The following is a 17,825-nucleotide window of genomic DNA, read 5'->3' as shown; positions in this document are numbered from 1 at the left end:
GTTCAAAGAACATTTGAGACATCAGGCATATATAGGTAATTTAACAGAGAAATGCTTCTGGGTTAGATAGAAAATTGGTTAATGCCCATCAGAGACATCAACCTTTGTGGCTATCTGTTCCACCAGACAGACAGTTTTTGCATCTCATTTGGATAAATATCTGCAAATTCACAAGCTCCTTCTCTCATCCTGAAAGTTTAATCCAGAGTAAACAATGAGTTGCATTAGGTCCATTTGCTTGGTATGCCTTTTACCTCCCTGTTTGATATTAAAAACATGGGCCCAGATGTTTCACAAGTTTGTATACCTTTTTTCTGATATGAAGAAAAGGAAAAAATAAAAAAAAAAGAAGGGACATGATGTTTGCTTTTATTACAAGAAAACGAAGGGGGAAATTTTAGGAAAAAAGAAGATAGATTAGGTAAGAAATTTTTACTTTCACAGTGTTTGATGTAAAAAATCAAACACATCTCATGTTATAGAAGAAACAACTTTTTTCCTTTTCTCCTGGTCTGTAATGTTGATGCTCCTCTAAAACCCAGTGGATAAGCTTAGCTGTTGTCAACTCATTCATGTTCTAGGGCCTGAGTTTGTTCCACAGCTGAGTAGAATGAACTTTTTTTTTTTTTTTTTTTTGCGGTACGCGGGCCTCTCACTGTTGTGGGCTCTCCCGTTGCAGAGCACAGGCTCCGGACGCGCAGGCTCAGTGACCATGGCTCACAGGCCCAGCCGCTCCGCGGCATGTGGGATCTTCCCTGACTGGGGCACGAACCCGTGTCCCCTGCATCGGCAGGCGGACTCTCAACCACTGCGCCACCTGGGAAGCCCTAGAATGAACTCTTAGTAGAACATGATCCAGTTAGCATTTGAGCAGTTGACTTACTGAGTCATTTTGTATTTTGATTCATTTGTGAGACCAACCCAGTTGTAAGAAATAAAAATTTTTTAAAAAAAGTGTTAAGGGACTTCCCTGGTGGTCCAGTGGTTGGGACTCTGCGCTCCCAGTGCAGGGCGCCCAGGTTCAATCCCGGGTCAGGGAACTAGATCCCGCATGCTGCAACTAAAAAAAGATCCCTCATGCCGCAACTAAGACCCAGCACAGATAAATAAATAAATATTAAAATTAAAATAAAATCAGTGTTAAAATGTCAAAAACAGCCATGTAATGCCACTAAAATAATACTAAATAAACTTTGTATTAACTCTGTGATGTAGAATCTTAGACACTTATAACGGGCGGGACTTAAGAGGTTTCATGTGGTTGAGGAGACTGAAGCCCAGTGAGCCTGAGTGACTCCACTGGCTTATTCCAGGAAGAACGAGAACTAAAATCTGTGCTTTTTACTGTTGATCCAAGACTGTGGCCTTTTAAATGTATGCATAATTGTGAAATATAGTGCTCAGAAAACTATAATCTTGGCTTAATACTTATTTTGTCATTATTTTACTAACTGTGCAAGGTATTTAAACTACAAAAAAGACAATATACAGTCTGTACTCTTGAAGGGCTTAAGATCTAGCTGAAGAAACTGAATATTATTTTTTAAAGAATTCACAACACAAGGAATGATACACACAATATTTAATGAGTGATTAATGGAAATAAGTGCTGCAGGAGTTTAGAAGGAAGGGGTCAGAGATGAAGATACTAAAGAGGTAAAAAGCCATGCAAAGTAGTACATGGAAGTACCCAGAGGGCTGGAGAGTCATGATCAGGAAGCATTTCTTTTCTCCAGGGCACACTTGGTGTAGCACCTTGCCCACTTTTGTCATCTTTTTTTTTGGTGGGGGCCTCACCGAGGCTTGCAGTATCTTAGTTCCCCGATCAGCCATCGAACCCATGCCCTTAGCAGGGAAAGCGTGGAGTCCCACCTACTGGGCCGCCAGGGAATTCCCTGTCATCTCATTTAATCCTGGTGGTATCATTTCGGTTCTGCTGTTGGTGCAGTACTTTTACTTGCTGGTGCTAGTAAAAGTTAATTTAAATTGAATTTTGGTTACATTATTCATATATTTTAAAACTTTGGGTGACCCTGACAATCCATTAAAGTACATTTATTGATGTTAAGGGTGGTGACCATATGTAATCCTGTCTAATCACGTGGTGGCACCAACTTACAAATATATGTTTCCTGAAAGAATCATTGAGTGGAGTAAGAATCCTGGTATTATGGTGTCTAAATATTTATGGTTTCGGTTACTTGTGGGAGAGGCAAAGTTGTGAAACAGGGCAAAAGAGTTCATAGACACGTGCTGATTTTACAAGGGCATTTTGTACTTTAGTTTTAGCAGAAAAGTTAACATTTTGATTGATGCATTTATTAAGGTTATAGGAAGCAAAAGCTAAAATTAATATTTCACAGTTCTAATTGCTTTAGTTCTAATGGCTTCTCTATGCATGTTATGTGTTCTGGTTTTTAAATATTTAAAATTCCATCTCTAGGGCAAAGTGGAAATGAAATAACTTAGAGTGTAGCATTTTGTCAATGATAGTCTTCCTTGCCCCCCTTTTAAAGCAGAATGATGTTCATGTTATGTCTTTCTAGCATTAAGAGAAATTATTTGCTAAGGTGACAATTTTTCTGAATGCTAACAACACCTGGAGAGTGAACATTTATAAGGTGTGACTTAATGTTGTGTGTTGTGTGGTAGATATAATTGATAATTCTGCTTTCTCCTGTTGAATATCTAATTTCTAACTCTCGTGACATGTCTTTCTGAAGTATTATTTTTGGTAGGTTTAGGAAGATTGCAGAAAGATGGGCATTTTTGTGTTTGCCAACATTCTAATGCTGGAAGGGATTCAGGATAACTCTAGTGTAGCCCTTCATTTTTGTAATTGAAAAAAATGAGACCCTACCTGGGGACAGAAAAAAAAAAATACACACACACTCCCACATGTACATATATACACATCTGTAAATGTTTCCATATCTCTCTGTGTGTATGTGTGTGTATATGGTAAAATCATGGGTTCATAATGATACTTTCCGTTCTAACTCAGCATCTTGGAGCTCTTTTTAAATACTGTCTCTGGCAGTGAGAAACACAACACCTATTATCCTCAATATGGTTTCCTATTTGCTCAGTCAAAAATAATTTGCTGTAGGTAGATCTGCCAACCGCACTGCTATCTTTGCTGCTCACCACCTCTATGCCAGCCCCTGCCACTGCCTCGATGGGTCCAGGCCTCTGCCTCCACCCCCAGCCCTTCCTCACTGCTGTGCCTGTAGCCACCCAGCTGCTGTGCTACTGCTCTGTGCTGGCAACAGAAAGGCAAGCTGGGAAGAGAAGGGCAAGTTATAATTCTTTGATACTTCACAGATAGTACCCTCAGCCCTGCCACATTTTCTTGAGAACATATTTTCGAGATTCCTCTCTGTGTAATAGCCTCAGAATCCCCAGATGCTTGCTCATTCTTGTGGTTGGTCCTGGCTACTGTTTTCACAGAAGGGAAACATGAAGCTCTCATTATTTTACCAGAGGGGTTGTGTTTCCTGCAGCCCAGGGTAATTTTTTTCCACTGGAGAGAAGAATGGGCATCGTTTTCCCTGCAGCCTCATACTCCACAGTGATGTTGCTGAGGGTCTGGCATTCATTTCTGTTGGTGGAGGGAGGCTCAGCCGTGGTCCTTACAGCTCTTTAGTTCAGCTCCTTCAGCAGGCACAGTCACAAGAGCCATTTCTTGGTATTCATGCCCTCAGAGCTAGGGGCTAGCCGGGTCAGGGGGAGTTGCCCTAGCCAGCATCGTGTTTGAAAATTCCTCTTGTAAAAACTCCAGCATCCTGACCCTTGAGGATAAGAGGAGTCCATTCTGCTCCTAAACCTATGGCCTTACTCTTTTTTTTTTTTCAGCTATTCAATTTAAGGCAAGTTTACTACTTCTTTTGAAGCTTCAGTTTCTTATCTTTTATATATGTATATATATATTTTAAATTATTTTTTTAATTGAAGTATAGTTAATTTACAATGTTGTGTTAGTTTCAGGTGTATAGCACAGTGATTCAGTTTTATATATATTTATATACATATAAATATATATATATATTCTTTTTCAGATTCTTTTCCCCTTTTAAGTTATTACAAAATATTGAGTATAGTTCCCTGTGCTATACAGTAGGTCCTTGTTGGCTATCTATTTTATATACTGTAGTAGTGTGTATATGTTACTCCCAAACTCCTATCTTTTTTGTGCCTCAGAATGATAAGTGACATTTCTTTTTAGTTGCAGGAAATAGAACACTTGCCTCAGAATAGCTTGAACATGAAAGAGTGTATGTGACATACAACTGACAAAATCCAGAGCTTGGTGGGCTTTAGGCCTGGCAGGCTCTGGCTCTCTTTCTCTGTGGTTCTCTTGGCTGTGTTCTCTCTGTATCAGCTTTGACCTTGGGGAGCTTCCCTTATGGTAGCAAAATGGCTGCAGTGGTTCCAGGCTTCACATCCACATACCACATGGTCCAGAGGGAAAGAGAATAATAGCATTTTGGTTTTATGTTGATTGGACCAACTCAGGTCATGTGTTTATCCCTGAATCAAGGATTATAGCAAGCAGGATGGGATTATGCTGATTGGTTCAGGCCAGTTCAGACCTACCCTTAGAGCTGAGGGTGAAGTCAGTTTCATCCAGAACAGCAGAGGTGCCACAAAATAAAGTAGTCTTCGTGGAATAGTGATTGTAATTTCAGCTTTCATAGCATTTAGGGCAATATATTTATTCATTAAAGATGAAAAATTTTTTGTTTTTTAAATACTTGGATTAAAAATGTTGAATTTTATATATATATATATATATATATATCTTAAGCTAATTTCTTTACCAGTGTTCTTAATTTTTAGTTCCAGGGTCAATCTTACTTTCATAGAGTAGTTGTGAATCATATGAAGTGGATAGTAACCATTTAAGCTGGAGGCTAGATGAAATCGAGGCTAAGATCAGATAAGATTTTACTCTACTTTCATGTATAATACTTTCATGAAAATATGTTTAAAGGTACAGTGTCTGAAAGGTAAATAGTAGAACATGTTGAGTGGGTGGTGGATTGTGTCAGTTTCTAGAGAGGTAAGAAATAGCATACAGTCACTTATTTGGGCTTATAACGGGGGCAGCTTTGCTGGACACAGGCAATGAGGCGGGTAGGTGAGAAGTATCAGAAATATCCATTCAGTTATTAATGGCGACTCGGTCCAAGGCTGTCAGTTAAGCAGCCCTTAAACTTAAAATTTCTGCACAGGACTTTGCTACTTTCCTGAAGTAGGTATTTGGGAATAGGATCTGCTTACTCCTCCCTCAAGATGAGTGCAGACTCAGCCAGCCACCTCCATTCCTCGTGTGTTATCCTGGCACCCACCAGGCTACCGTGTGCTTGTTCACCGTGCTGCACCTACACTCCTTGATGGAAGGGCAGTCAGATATTGGGGTGGAAGGAGGTGTGGGTCCAGGTGTGGTTCCTTCAGGGAGCAGCGAGGTCTCAGCCCTTGAGCCTCACCAGCAAGAACTCCTGGAGGCCTGTCCTGGCCAAGGTCTCACACACAGCCACTAGATCACTGCTTGAAATCATCTTTCCAGCGATTTCTGTAATATATACAAGTGTATGATATGTGACAGTTGAGAGTGGCTTTAGTGAGTTTTTGTTATGGGACTGGGCCTCTTTACCTTTATTCGGCTCTGACTGACATCTGGGTATATTCTGGTGTGTCTGTGTAGATTTATGGAGATAATGGCTCTGGATGTGGTGTATGGTGCTGACCCTGGTCCCAGTTGCTCTCAAGTAGCTCATCACAGAACTGACACGTGTGACACAATTGAAGAACAAAGTGACACCTTATGTGGCAGTGAGTTTTTGGAGATTCAAAGGAGGGTCAGGCCCTTATGGTCCAGAGCTGAGAGATGTGTTAAGCTGTGTCCTGAAGATGGGCAGGATTTGGGTAGCTGGAGAGGAAAAAGAGGACAGGCATTGCTGAGAGAATGGGCACGAGGAAATGGGTGGGAAGGTGTGATGAATGAAATAAACATAGGAGATAATGATCACATTTATTTAACTGAAGGAGCACAGGTGGAAATAAAGTTGACTAGGATGAGATAGGGTGAGACATTGTAATACAGGGGTCCCCAACTCCCGGGCCGCGGACTGGTACTGATCTGCGACCTGTTAGGAACCAGGCCACACAGCAGGAGGTGAGCGGCGGGCGAGTGAGCGAAGCATCATGTGCTGCTCCCCATCGCTCGCATTACTGCATGAACCCCCCACCCCCAATCCGTGGAAAAATTGTCTTCCACAAAACTGGTCCCTTGTGCCAAAATGGTTGGGGACCGCTGTTCTTTTTTTAAATATATTTTAGGTGTCTGTTTTTCTTTTTCTTTTTAAATTAATATATTTATTTTTATACAGCAAGTTCTTATTAGTTATCGCTTCTAATAGGAGGCTAAAGGAGCAAGGCAGAGAGAAGTTGTAGGTTGAAAATATGATATTTTAGGAGACTATTAAATTAAGCTTCTCAGCAGTAGCTTCTTTAAGTAGAGAAAACTGTTTCAAATGATTTGTTCCAAATTAAAGAAATGTTAGGGAATTAGGAAAACCTTTTACCTTCTTATTAAAATGGCCCATAACTCAAAAATATGTATATATGTTTTGATAAAATAGTTTCATATATTAATCATTGAAGAAAAATAGTTGGAATGAGTAACTTTTGTTTTTTGGTGTTATCCTAATAGATAACAAAACTAGTCCCAGGCTTCCAAGGTTAATTTTGGGAATAGTTCATCTTGAAGTATTTATGTCATTTGTTTCTTTTTCTTCTGGAAAGTGAAATAACCAAATCGTCATTCAATTTTCTGAAGTGAATTTGAAAGAATTAAAAAATACTGCCTTCTGATGTATAGCAAGCACTTTTCAAAGTACAAACCTCTAAGACTATTTATTGAGACAACGCATTATGGAAATTTCTATAGAAAAATCTAACACAGGATGTGTTCCTGGCAAGAGATTTTATTCAATAGGTTACTTTTAAATCCAGTAACTTTTATAAGATATCTAAATTTTCAAATCAACAAGAGTTCCACAATATCATGTAATGAAAATAGAATGTCTGTTTAATACTTAGGGTTTCTTTTGGGCATCAGTGTTGTTTCTGAGAGTAAATTCTGAAATAGGGTGGCGGTTGGTTGGGAAGAGGGATACACTTTTGTCTAACAGCACTTCTGAGGATCTGTTTTAAACCTGGGATAATGTGAAAAAAAAATTTAAACCATCTTTAAATCAAATTAAGGTTTATGTTTTCATTTTGATCAACAGGGATTAATTTGGCAAGTAAACAGTAATGAGCTGATATATATGTTAATTTCTGTCTAAGGGTTGACAGTTTAGCCTTAGGTGCTGAATTTGTATCAAAGAATTATGATCAAATAATTTCTCATTAAATTGGCAAACATTTGCTTTAAAAAGTCCTCTAGAACAATTAAAATTACTTTATTGTTGTTCTTATGCTTGACTCTAAACTTGAGAAACTAAATTTCTAATTGCAAGGAGAATAAAATGACAAAATGTGTTAGGATTATTCAATTATTTTATGTAAATACAAACCCATTTACTTTAAGGAGAACCATCACATCTTTTAAAATATCAATCAACACCTTTCTTAGAATTGCTTTCATTGAGCTAACGACTAGATATTTTTATTCTTGAAATATTGCATTTTTATTCTCCTTATTAATGGCCCTCCCTGCAGAGGAGTGAATAAATCAAGGGGCTGCTAGTAGTTCTAAGTGCTTTTCAGAGAACGTTTAAGTGCTTGTAATCACTAAGCAAAGGAGAACTATAGATTAAATGTGTTATAAACCACACATGGAAGCAATGTCTTTTTTTAATATCTGTAACTTTAATGGAAAGAAAATGTTAATTTAGGGTAATGAAATAGACCTCCAAGTATGATCGGTTAATAGACCATTAGGTTAATTAAAATGAGGATATGTATCACTGTTGTGCTAGAACTATCACTGTGGAAGAGACAGATTCATTTAGTGCTTGAATAGTAAAATTCAGAATGTGTCACTCCCAAACCAGATTTACTACACAACAGAACAAGATTGATGACAAGGGTAATTCAGTTTTGTTTCATTTACTTTTACCTGTCACATCGCTTGTCATTCTAGAGAGCTTGTCACTTAAAGGTGAAAATTTATCCAAGCTTTTAAAAATCAATTAAGTGTAAATTTTGTTACTTTCCTCTCTGCCTATCATCCTAGCTGAATTAAACACAAAAACAAGACTTAAGTAATAGGCAACATACAGATTGTAATATAACTTTCAAAAAGTTAGCAACTTTAAATTTATTAAATTGTAAAAGATGCAGTTGAAACAACCACTACAACTTTTTGGTTATTAGTTCTTTTCAGTGTCTAATATCCAAACCTGTTGGAAACTAATTTTTTATAGCTATCTACTTGGCCGATTTACTATTTGAATTTACTAAAAAGACTTTTTGATGCTTTTTATGATGCTTTTTACGTCTTCCCTATGAAAAGTCTTAACATTGTGCCAACCATAAGGTAGCTTTTCAGTAAGTGCTTCCTATTTTGATTTAAAAGGCTTGGCATGTGTTTAGACAGAAATTAAGTTCACTATACTCCTGAGCTCTTCAGTTTCCCCCATCGTATGCCTCATGTAACAGATTAATTTCTATTCAGATTTTAGATCTAGAATCACAGCATGGGGCCTAAAAGTCAACCAGTGTAGTCACTGCCGGTAGCTTTTTGTCTGGGACCTAAAGTATGCATGCAGGCACTAAGCGATTTACAGAGTAAATGCTTTCCCCAAAGATATATATGGTCGATCAGTCAACCTAGTATTTATTGAATTCTAGTACTGAGCCTTGTATTACAGTGGGTACTTTCATCTGCTTAAGGCTTTCTCTGGGAAAGTTGTACGTGTGCTTGTAAAAGAATCATCTTCTCTCCTTACTTTTAGAGATAAGGAGACACCTTTTTAAGAAGGTGACATTCTCTTTCTCTTTTGTTTCATCATCTTAATTCTGGGAAGGTCTTTTATTTTTGCCTTATGTCTCCATTTTTCTTAAATTTACCTAGATGATATTTAGTAGGAGATATTTAATGAGTTTATGTAAGTGTATGTATTTAATATTTTTGATTATTTATGAACATTAACTTAAATAAGCTTGATATAGGAAAAAAATTAATGATTATATTAGGAAGTGAATCTTTATTCTGTGATCGCGTTTACCATAGAATTTTTCTGAATAATTGCCTTAGAGCGTCTGACAGGGACTTTCGTCCCACTTTTTTCACTGAAGACTTAATTTAATTTTGACTTGTCATAAAGTATCTTAGGTTCAACCTTGGCATTTGTCATGCATTGCTCACCACCCAGTTCTTTCTCTTTCTTGGTTTCCATTCCTCAGGGAAATAATCTAATTGATGTAGATCAGTCAAAATAAGCAAATTCATGTTGAGGTAACAGAAATGACCCACATACCTTCTTGTTCATGCCTTGTGGTCATCATGGATTGGTTGGGGGCTCTGTCCCATATTGTCCTTATTCAGGGACCCAAGCTGTACTCATCATTTGAAGCATTGTCAGAAATAAAGTGCCCACGTGTGCACCAGCCTATCCAGAAGTAACATCACTCTGGCTCATATTTCATTGACCAAAGCAAGTTGCTGGGCCACCCATGGCATTGATAGAATGAAGATGCATAGCCCCCCATGTGCCCTGGAAGAGAACTGCAGTTATCTGGGGGACAGACACCAATGACTACTGCAGTTGGCCCCTCCAGCTATCAGCCACTCACTTCACTTTTCTTGCCACATGGAATACACTCTCTCTTTTCCTGGGAAACAGTCTATGTCCTTGGCTAGGTGACTTCCACTAACTCCTAGTAGGCAAAGTATACTCTCTCCCCGCAAGGCAAGGCTTCCATGTGACTTGCTCTGGCCCATGGAGCATGTGCAGATGTGACGTATGCCAACTCTGGGCAGGAGCTGTAGATGTGGTTTGTGTGATTTGGCTTGAATTCTTTCTAGATGGGAAATTCAAGCTCCTTATGCTTGAATCCCAGTGTGAGAAGACGTGTAGAGTAGACCTGCAGCCTGGAGCAGACCTTAACTCAGCCTTTACCTTCCAGTTACTATGAACTGTGTGATGTGGTTGGTCACCGACATTTTGGATATGTTACTACTGTCAAGAGCTTACTTAACACAGTGGAATTTAGAGTTAAGAAAACCTGGGCTTGAGTGTTAACTCTGCTAGTTGTGTGATTTGGAGTAAATTATTTAAATTCCCTTAGGCTGGGAATTAAAGGGAATCCCTTAAATTCCCTTCATCTATATAATGAAGATAATAATGCCTACCTTACAGTTTTGATGTGAGGATTAAATTGAATGACTTGTAAAATACTTAGAGTAGCGCTCAACACGGGAGAAGAGTCAATGAATGTCATTTCCCTTCCCTTTACCTTAGGCCCTGCCTGCAGCGTTAGTGAAGTTGTTTCAGTACAGGATTACTTGAAAGGAATTAATTAATTAATTGAAAAGAATCAATTATGAGATTAGAAATTGGATAAAATGCTCTTTTTAAGTGGACCTTTTTAGCCCCAATTTAAGAATTTCCTTCTGAAGAGAGTCCGAAATGCTCCCATACCTGATCTTTTTCACAAATGATGGTTTCCCATTACAGTGATATGTCAGCTAGGTTTTTAACTGAGCTGAAAGGTTCCCACTACAGCAGGCCTACCAGCCCTGCAGGCATCTGAGAGACCCTCTGCCTGTTGAATAGTCAGTCAGGTACATCTAGAGCCCCACTGTCACCACCAGCTCCCTCCTCCACAGAGGGTGACCTGCTGCACTGGGACCAGGACAGTTAGCCCAGTAGCTTGCGGGTGGCCTGTGGTTTGCCTGAGCTCGAGAAGGTGAGACATCTGTATGAGATCATGGCCTGAATGAACCTGTGCCTGAAGCGGAAGAGATTAAATAACACAGAACACTCATAGTGTGTGTGTGTTGGCTGGTTAAAAACAAGATGAAGTATCGAGTTCACAAATAGACAAAGAAGTATATAGAGAGTCTACACATTTTGAGCCTTGTAGGATAGAAAGAGACTAATTCTCAATCCCTACAATGAGGGTAAAACTGAGAAAGAGAGAGAGAGACCAGTTAAAGCTCAACTCTGGCAAGGATCAAATCAAGAGTATGGTTTCACGCCTTACAGTGTTCCTGCAGCTCTTTGATACTGTTTCCTTCAGAAGGTGGCATGTGCTTGGCTAGTGGCAGAGTGGGTGGGTGTGATGGCACATGACCTCCAGGGACGAGTTCACCCTGGGCGTTGCGCCACCCTCCTTGTTCTTACTCCTACATTGCTCACATTGAGAGAAGCCCGCTGCCGTGTTGTGAGGACACTCACGCAGCCCTCTGGAAGGGTTCACGTGTGGAAGAACTGAGGCTGCTTGCCAGCGTGAATGAACCGTCTTCACACAGATCTCCAGCCCAACCAGCCACAGTCAGGTCCTCTGAAGATTGTGATTCTCACCACTGGGCTCACTGCAGCTTAAAGAGAGACCCTGAGCCCGAGCCACCGAGCTGAGGCACATCTTGTTTCCTGGCCCTCAGGAACTGTGAGACAGTACCTTTGAGAGTTACTACACAGCAGTAGATAACTAATGCTTAGTGAAATCTCTGAATAGATTAAAGTATCTTTTCAGTGATGCCCAGTATAACCTTTCAATATACAGTATGTTCCTTCAATTGGACAAAATGACTCAGAAAAACAGTTGTTACACTATAATTTATGTTTCATTTGTTCTTGGATAAAATGATGTTTTTAATAAAACACTAAAAAGGGTACAGGGGTTAAAAAGTGTAGCCTATTTTGGAAAAAATAGTATAAACTGTTCAGCTTTATTTTTATCTGAAGACTTTTTTATTGTTGATATTTTCTTTTGTTTGATTTTCTACCTCAGTGATTTTCCAAATATTTCCTGAGCCTAAAACTTAAAACAGGTTGTATCAGGCTGGGTTCCTCAAACAGACTCAATAGAAGATAAAGGGAGGTGGAGAGGGAGAGAGAGATATTAAGAAATTGGTTCATGTGACTGGGAAGGCTGTCAGGTCTGAAATCTGTGGGTGGATCTGTCAGCTGGGCAGCTGGAAACTCAGGTAAGAATTGAAGTTGTTGTCTTTGAGTCTGAAATATGTAGGGCAGGCCACCATACTAGAAACTGGCAGGATTTCTAGATTATAATTTAGAGGCAGAATACTTTGTTTTCCAGGAACTGGTTTTTGCTCTTAAGGCCTTCAACTGATTGAATGAGGCCTACCCCCATTAGCAGGGTGTGGCTCACCACCATTAGCAGGGGTAATCTTCTTAAAGTCCACTGATTGTAAACGTTGATGACATCTACAAAATACCTGCACAGCCATACCTAGATTAGTGTTTGCCCAAACAACTGGGCATCTAGCCTAGCCAGGTTGACACAGAAAGTTAATCATCCTGCAGGTGAACAGGGTGGAAGGCACGGAGACCTAGAGACGCCTTCCATAACCCATTCGTATGACGGCTGTTGCCGCCCGTTCTTCCTGATTCTCTAGTACATTTGATGCCATGTGGTGGGGATGGTAACATATAAGCTAGAGTAAATGGCTTTTTGGTGGTCTTCAAACTGTCTGGGGGCTCTGTTTCTCAAATTTCCATTTAAAGAAAAAGTAAATTTTGTTCCTAATTAGAGCTAAAAGTAGCTTGTTAGATATCAGAGGGAGGATGAGACTAGAAAAATTTTTCTACGGCTGGTCACTTGCTACCAATAGAAAAGTTAGGAATGTGTTAAATTTATTGGAGTGTTCAATTCCGTGATAGTTTATGGCGGGCCCTTGTAGAGCCTTCTCAGGTATTCTGGAATATACGCAAGTCTCAGTAAACTTCTCCTTTGAGAAAGAGTCTCTGCGATTTCACAGACTGACAGTACTTGCGGAAGCCACCGGCGTATTACTCTATAATGCTTGTTAAGTTCTGTCTTCTTTAGGACGTTAAATATTATATCTACTGGATTTTAAACCTCTGTCATTTTAAAGAGTGTCTTTTAAGAGTTAACTGATTTAGGTCTTTGGATAGGCAATTTGATTTTACTTCTTTTTTTTTTTTAATGCCTTTAAATTGAACTTTAAGGTTGACTTCTAGGTATAACTTATGCAATCTCTCTGTGGGTTTGATTTATTGCAAAAGTAATATTATTAATTTTATGAGATTGCTTCTAAGCTGTGTTTTCCTTGCTCTTGGATTTTCCCTGTGAAAAATGCAGAAGGATTCCTTAGCCAAGTTTTATTGGGGTATGATCAGTTTTATGAAGCCTGATGACTTCTTATACTGAGTTTTACCTGAGCGATGCTCCAGCTTAGCTGAGGGGCTCATAATGTCGAGTGACTCTCTGGTCAGCACCTTTATTGATTAATGACACAGATGAGAAAAATGTACCTTGTTGCAGCAGGATTAGACTCAAGGAAGCTAGGAGTCCCTCATCCGAAGATGGTTGAAAGTCAGTATTTAGGGTGATACGATCCATGAAAGATGGAAGAGTCAGGGCTAGTTAAGCAACGTGGGGTGGAGGGAAGCACAGAGGAGGCTCAGGTCGGGGTGTAGTCTTGAAAATAACTTGTGGGAAGGTGAAGCCAGCAAAATGTTACATGAAAACCCTGGTAAGTAAGCGGCTCTGCTTGCCTAGTGGGAGGATGAGCACTTCCCGATGGTCTCGGTATTTGGCTGTCAGGGAGCCGGTGCCGCTTCTTGCTGGTCTCCCTGAGATGATTGGACCCTGTGGTTCAGGGCGGTCAAGGGCACTGCAGTTAGTGCTAAACAGTCCTTGCTCTGACAGGTACTGGCCACAGAAGCTTCTGGCAGATGTGCAGGTGCGGCCTTAGTGTTTCCGAGGACCTGACTGGTGTTGCAGAGCCCTGGGCAGGCCCCGTAGCTGAATCCCGTAGTGAGTTCAGGGGAAATCAGCTATCAGAAGAGGAGAAATACTAGACATCAGGGTGGGCTGTTGTGGTTATCTTTTGCTAATCACGGTCACCTTTGGTGAATTTTGAGGGTACGTGCCTTTAATAAGATAACAGGGAATTCATGCAAAAAGAATTTATATATACAAATGCTGGCCTATCTCAGGTGCAGTCAATGCCCGCTTTTCTCTCCTCGTAGGATTGCATTAGCCAGCTCTGGAATAGTGTGTACATAAAAATGATAGTGATTCAAATCAATTTACGTAGACTAGTACCTGGAAAATAAGAAAAGCTACCTGAGGAATTAAACCATTACAGAGTAAAACAGTCTGACATGAAAGACAAGCTGTAGTGTAGTGTTTAAAAGCTTGGGCTCTGGGGCCAGACTGTGTGGGTTCAGATCCCTCTCTTACTCTTCAGGCATTCTCGTCTACCGTTTCTTTTTCCGCAGTGTAATGACGGTAACAGCAAAAGAGTTTTAAATGAGATATTAGTAAAAGGGTACCTGGCACACCTGCTCCGTGCATGTTGGTTGTCTTGGTGGTGGTGGTAAAGATGACACTTCCGTTCTGTCTGCCCGAATAAGTCGGACAGCTGCAGAATCTCGATACTTAGCTAAGCTTATACTGCCATGACAAAACACCGTAGATGGGGTGGCTTAAACAACAAAGATTAATTCTCACAGACCTGGAGGCTAGGAACTCCAAGATCAAAGTGCAGGCCAGTTAGCTTCCTGATGAGGGCCCCCCTACCTGGCCGGGGGTAGGGTGGGGACATGAACGATCTCTCTTCCTATATGGCCAGTCAGTCCTGTTGGGTTAGGGCTCTCTCGGTAGGACCTCCATTAACCTTAATTACCTCCTAAGACCTTGTCTCCAGATACGTTACATTGGGTGGTAGGGCTGCAAAACACGAATCTGGGGAGACAGTTCACTCTGTAGCACTGGATAAACATAGATTGTGACCATTTGGCAAAAATGAGAGGAGAATGTGACAGAAGATTAAAATAAAACCTGTGGAGGTACGAAAAGATGAATGTTGTAGAAATCTTCTCGTTTTATGAAAAACAAAGGAATGAAGAAAAAATAATTGTGGGCTTTCAGAACAACTGATTTGTTAGCATTCTTAGTTCTATCCATTTGAAGATGTTACTGGATTCACCAAACTATTGTCCTAAAATCTTTGAATTAGTGTTATAATTTTGCACTAATGTTTTATCCTATTTGACAAAAAATGAAAGGACTTCATTGGTATTAGAAACATGAAATTAATTAGTCTCTTTGTTACCAGTTATCAAAACCATAAATGATCCTTTCGTACGTCTGGCCCAGCCCTGATGTAGGGTTGTGTCAGGGGTTCACTCTCTTAGCTGTTTTCTCTGTGATCCAGTCTTGGTTTCTGGAGGCTGCTGCAGTAGAAGAAGAACTCAGTGTTATAGGGGTCTTTCCTTTGCTGCTTAAAAGACTCCTACTTCCCGGCATTACCATCTTGACCATGACTTCTCCCTATGATGGTGTTAATGTAAGAGGGTCACCCAGCATGCTGTACAGGTTTTTATTCCCTCTAATAATTATTTCTAACAAAAAATCTCTGACGTTGTTCTTTGCTTATAATCTGATTCCTCTTGAAAGTGATGTCGTTGACAAAAAAGGGGAAGTTTCCAGTTAATCAAAATTAACTGTTTTGGAGAAAAGCTGACAGCTGTTAAACGAATGTAGTCCGACGTCCCTTGCTACATGCCGCTCTTTAGTTTCTGGTTTGTTATGTTGCATGTTAGTGTTGTTTATGTCGAGGCAGCTTGTGCTCAGCGGTGAGAAGGGAGCTAGCTTCCTCAGTGGGTTAAGACAGTTTTGGTTTTGGGGCAGATTAAGGACGTGGTGTTTTCTCAGGGGCAAAGGAGTCATGGAAAGAGCACTGGATATTGGAAATCTGGGACCGAGCTGTAGTCCTGGTTTTGTTACTGATGACCAGCACGGTTTCCTCAACTAGAAAACGAGGGAGATTAGGCTGGATCATGTCTCTCGGTCTTTTCTGTCTTTAATTTAGCCTTTTTGGTTCTGTGGTTCAAAACTTTTTGGGTAGGTGGAGGGCGGGAGAGGTTCCAGCAGATGCCTTGTAAAGCATCTTCAGAGTCCAGACTGTTCAGGCCACCGCAGCGATGCATGTTAAGTATTGAGTATTAATAGGCTGTTAACCCCACATGAGCCTCTTCCTCCATGGGGGGGTGTCCCCTTCTGGGGGGTATCCCGTCTTCAGGGGGTGGTGGCTCTCAGTGCCCAGGGGCTTAGCTGGCTGGTTCAAGAGGAGGGACGTGGTGCTGTTGCCCCTCTCCCTTGCCTCGGGGTTGGGCGGGCTCCCCTGACGTGGTTGGGGAACCTTTCCATGTCTGGCCCGTGCCTCTTCCTCCTTGGTCACACTGCCTTCTTCTGGTGTATCCCCCAGCAGGGACGCTCTGTGCTGTTCCTCCTCCGTCAGGCCACTCCCCTGAACGGCCTAACTGGTCACGTTTCCTTACACACAGTCACAGTGCCGTATACTCTCCTTCGTTGTGATGTCTTTTGTTTGTGTGGTCATTTGATGACTCAGTTCCTTCCCCTGTAGACTATAAGCCCCATGAGAATGTAGATCTTGCCCAGTTTTGCTGTCTTTGTATTTATTTCTAGAGCATGGCTCAGTATGTATTTGTTATGAATGCAGGAGCCAAAGCTCCAGAGCCTCTTGACGTGGGATGAGTGATGGTAACAACAGTAACTGAGGCTGCAGAGGCTGTTTGTGATGTGAGTCCAGTGCTCCAGGCAGTGTTCTCGTGCTTGTATCCCCGTCCCCATTGTCATTAGTATTTTCACAGTCACCATTACCACCATTTCTTGAGTCTTTTAGCCCAGGCATGGACCCTAGAATCCACATCCTCGGCAACTGTGCTCTACAAGTGGGAACATTATGGAAAAAGACCAGAAGCTTCCTGTGGCCTTTATTACCCAAACCAAGTCCTGCTCTTTGCTCTTCAGTCTTTTCTCTTCTTTGTTGTGTTCACCACTGCCATCAGAGTGTAGGGCTTCTCCTGTAGTTGATTTTGGCCCCACATCTCATTTCCCGGGAAATTTCTGCATATGGAGACCCTTTCTTTCTCCTGTGAGGACAGAGCCTACCTCTTTTTACATAAGCAGAGAATGTCAGATACCCTCCTTCCCAGATTTTCTTGAAGCTCGGGTGTGGGCATTAGATGCATTTGCCCCAGTTGCCAAATCAGAAGCAGGTGATGCAGAGCAGGAGGTACCAGGTAGAGTCCATCTGCTGAGGGTTAGGCAGGAGCAGCAGCTGGGCTTTCAGAAGGACCACTGGCAGCCGTTCCAGAGACAGGGTCGAGGGCCTAGGTGTGAACTGCAGAGTCTGTGCCTGGAAACAGAGCAGTGGCTTCTCCGTGGGGCCAGTGTTGGACATGATTTGGAGCTTGTTCCTGACCTGCTGGTCTGTGAGAGGCAGCCTCAGGCACGGGCTCCACCGCCAGGCTGGCTGCTTTCAGATCCCAGATTGAAGCCCAGCTCCACCCTTCCCTGCATCCCAGCTCTGTCCTTCCCTACATCCCAGCTTGCCCCCTTCCTGCATCCCAGCTCCCCCCTTCCCTGCAGCCCAGCTCCCCCCTTCCCTGCAGCCCAGCTCCCCACTTCCCTGCATCCCAACTCGCCCCTTCCCTGCATCCCAGCTCCCCCCTTCCTTGCAGCCCAGCTCCACCCTTCCCTGCATCCCAACTCCCCTCTTCCCTACAGCCTAGCTCCCCGCTTCCCTGCAGCCCAGCTCCCCCCTTCCCTGCAGCCCAGCTCCCCCC

At 41.5% G+C, this 17,825-nt stretch overlaps 1 protein-coding gene across 6 annotated transcripts in view; it reads left to right on the top strand.

Moving 5' to 3' along the window:
* Nucleotides 1-17,825, top strand: part of PRIM2 (DNA primase subunit 2) — a 278,658-nt gene that overhangs the window by 111,094 nt on the left and 149,739 nt on the right. The gene's annotated exons all lie outside the window — the stretch shown is intronic.

Source organism: Aethalodelphis obliquidens, unplaced genomic scaffold (genome assembly GCF_003676395.1).
Source record: "Aethalodelphis obliquidens isolate GAN/ISIS:26980383/991018 unplaced genomic scaffold, ASM367639v1 scaffold31, whole genome shotgun sequence".
In the NCBI taxonomy this organism is placed as follows: domain Eukaryota; kingdom Metazoa; phylum Chordata; class Mammalia; order Artiodactyla; family Delphinidae; genus Aethalodelphis; species Aethalodelphis obliquidens.
The sequence above is the reverse complement of the archived record's forward strand: the minus strand, read 5'-3'. Positions and strand labels throughout refer to the sequence as shown.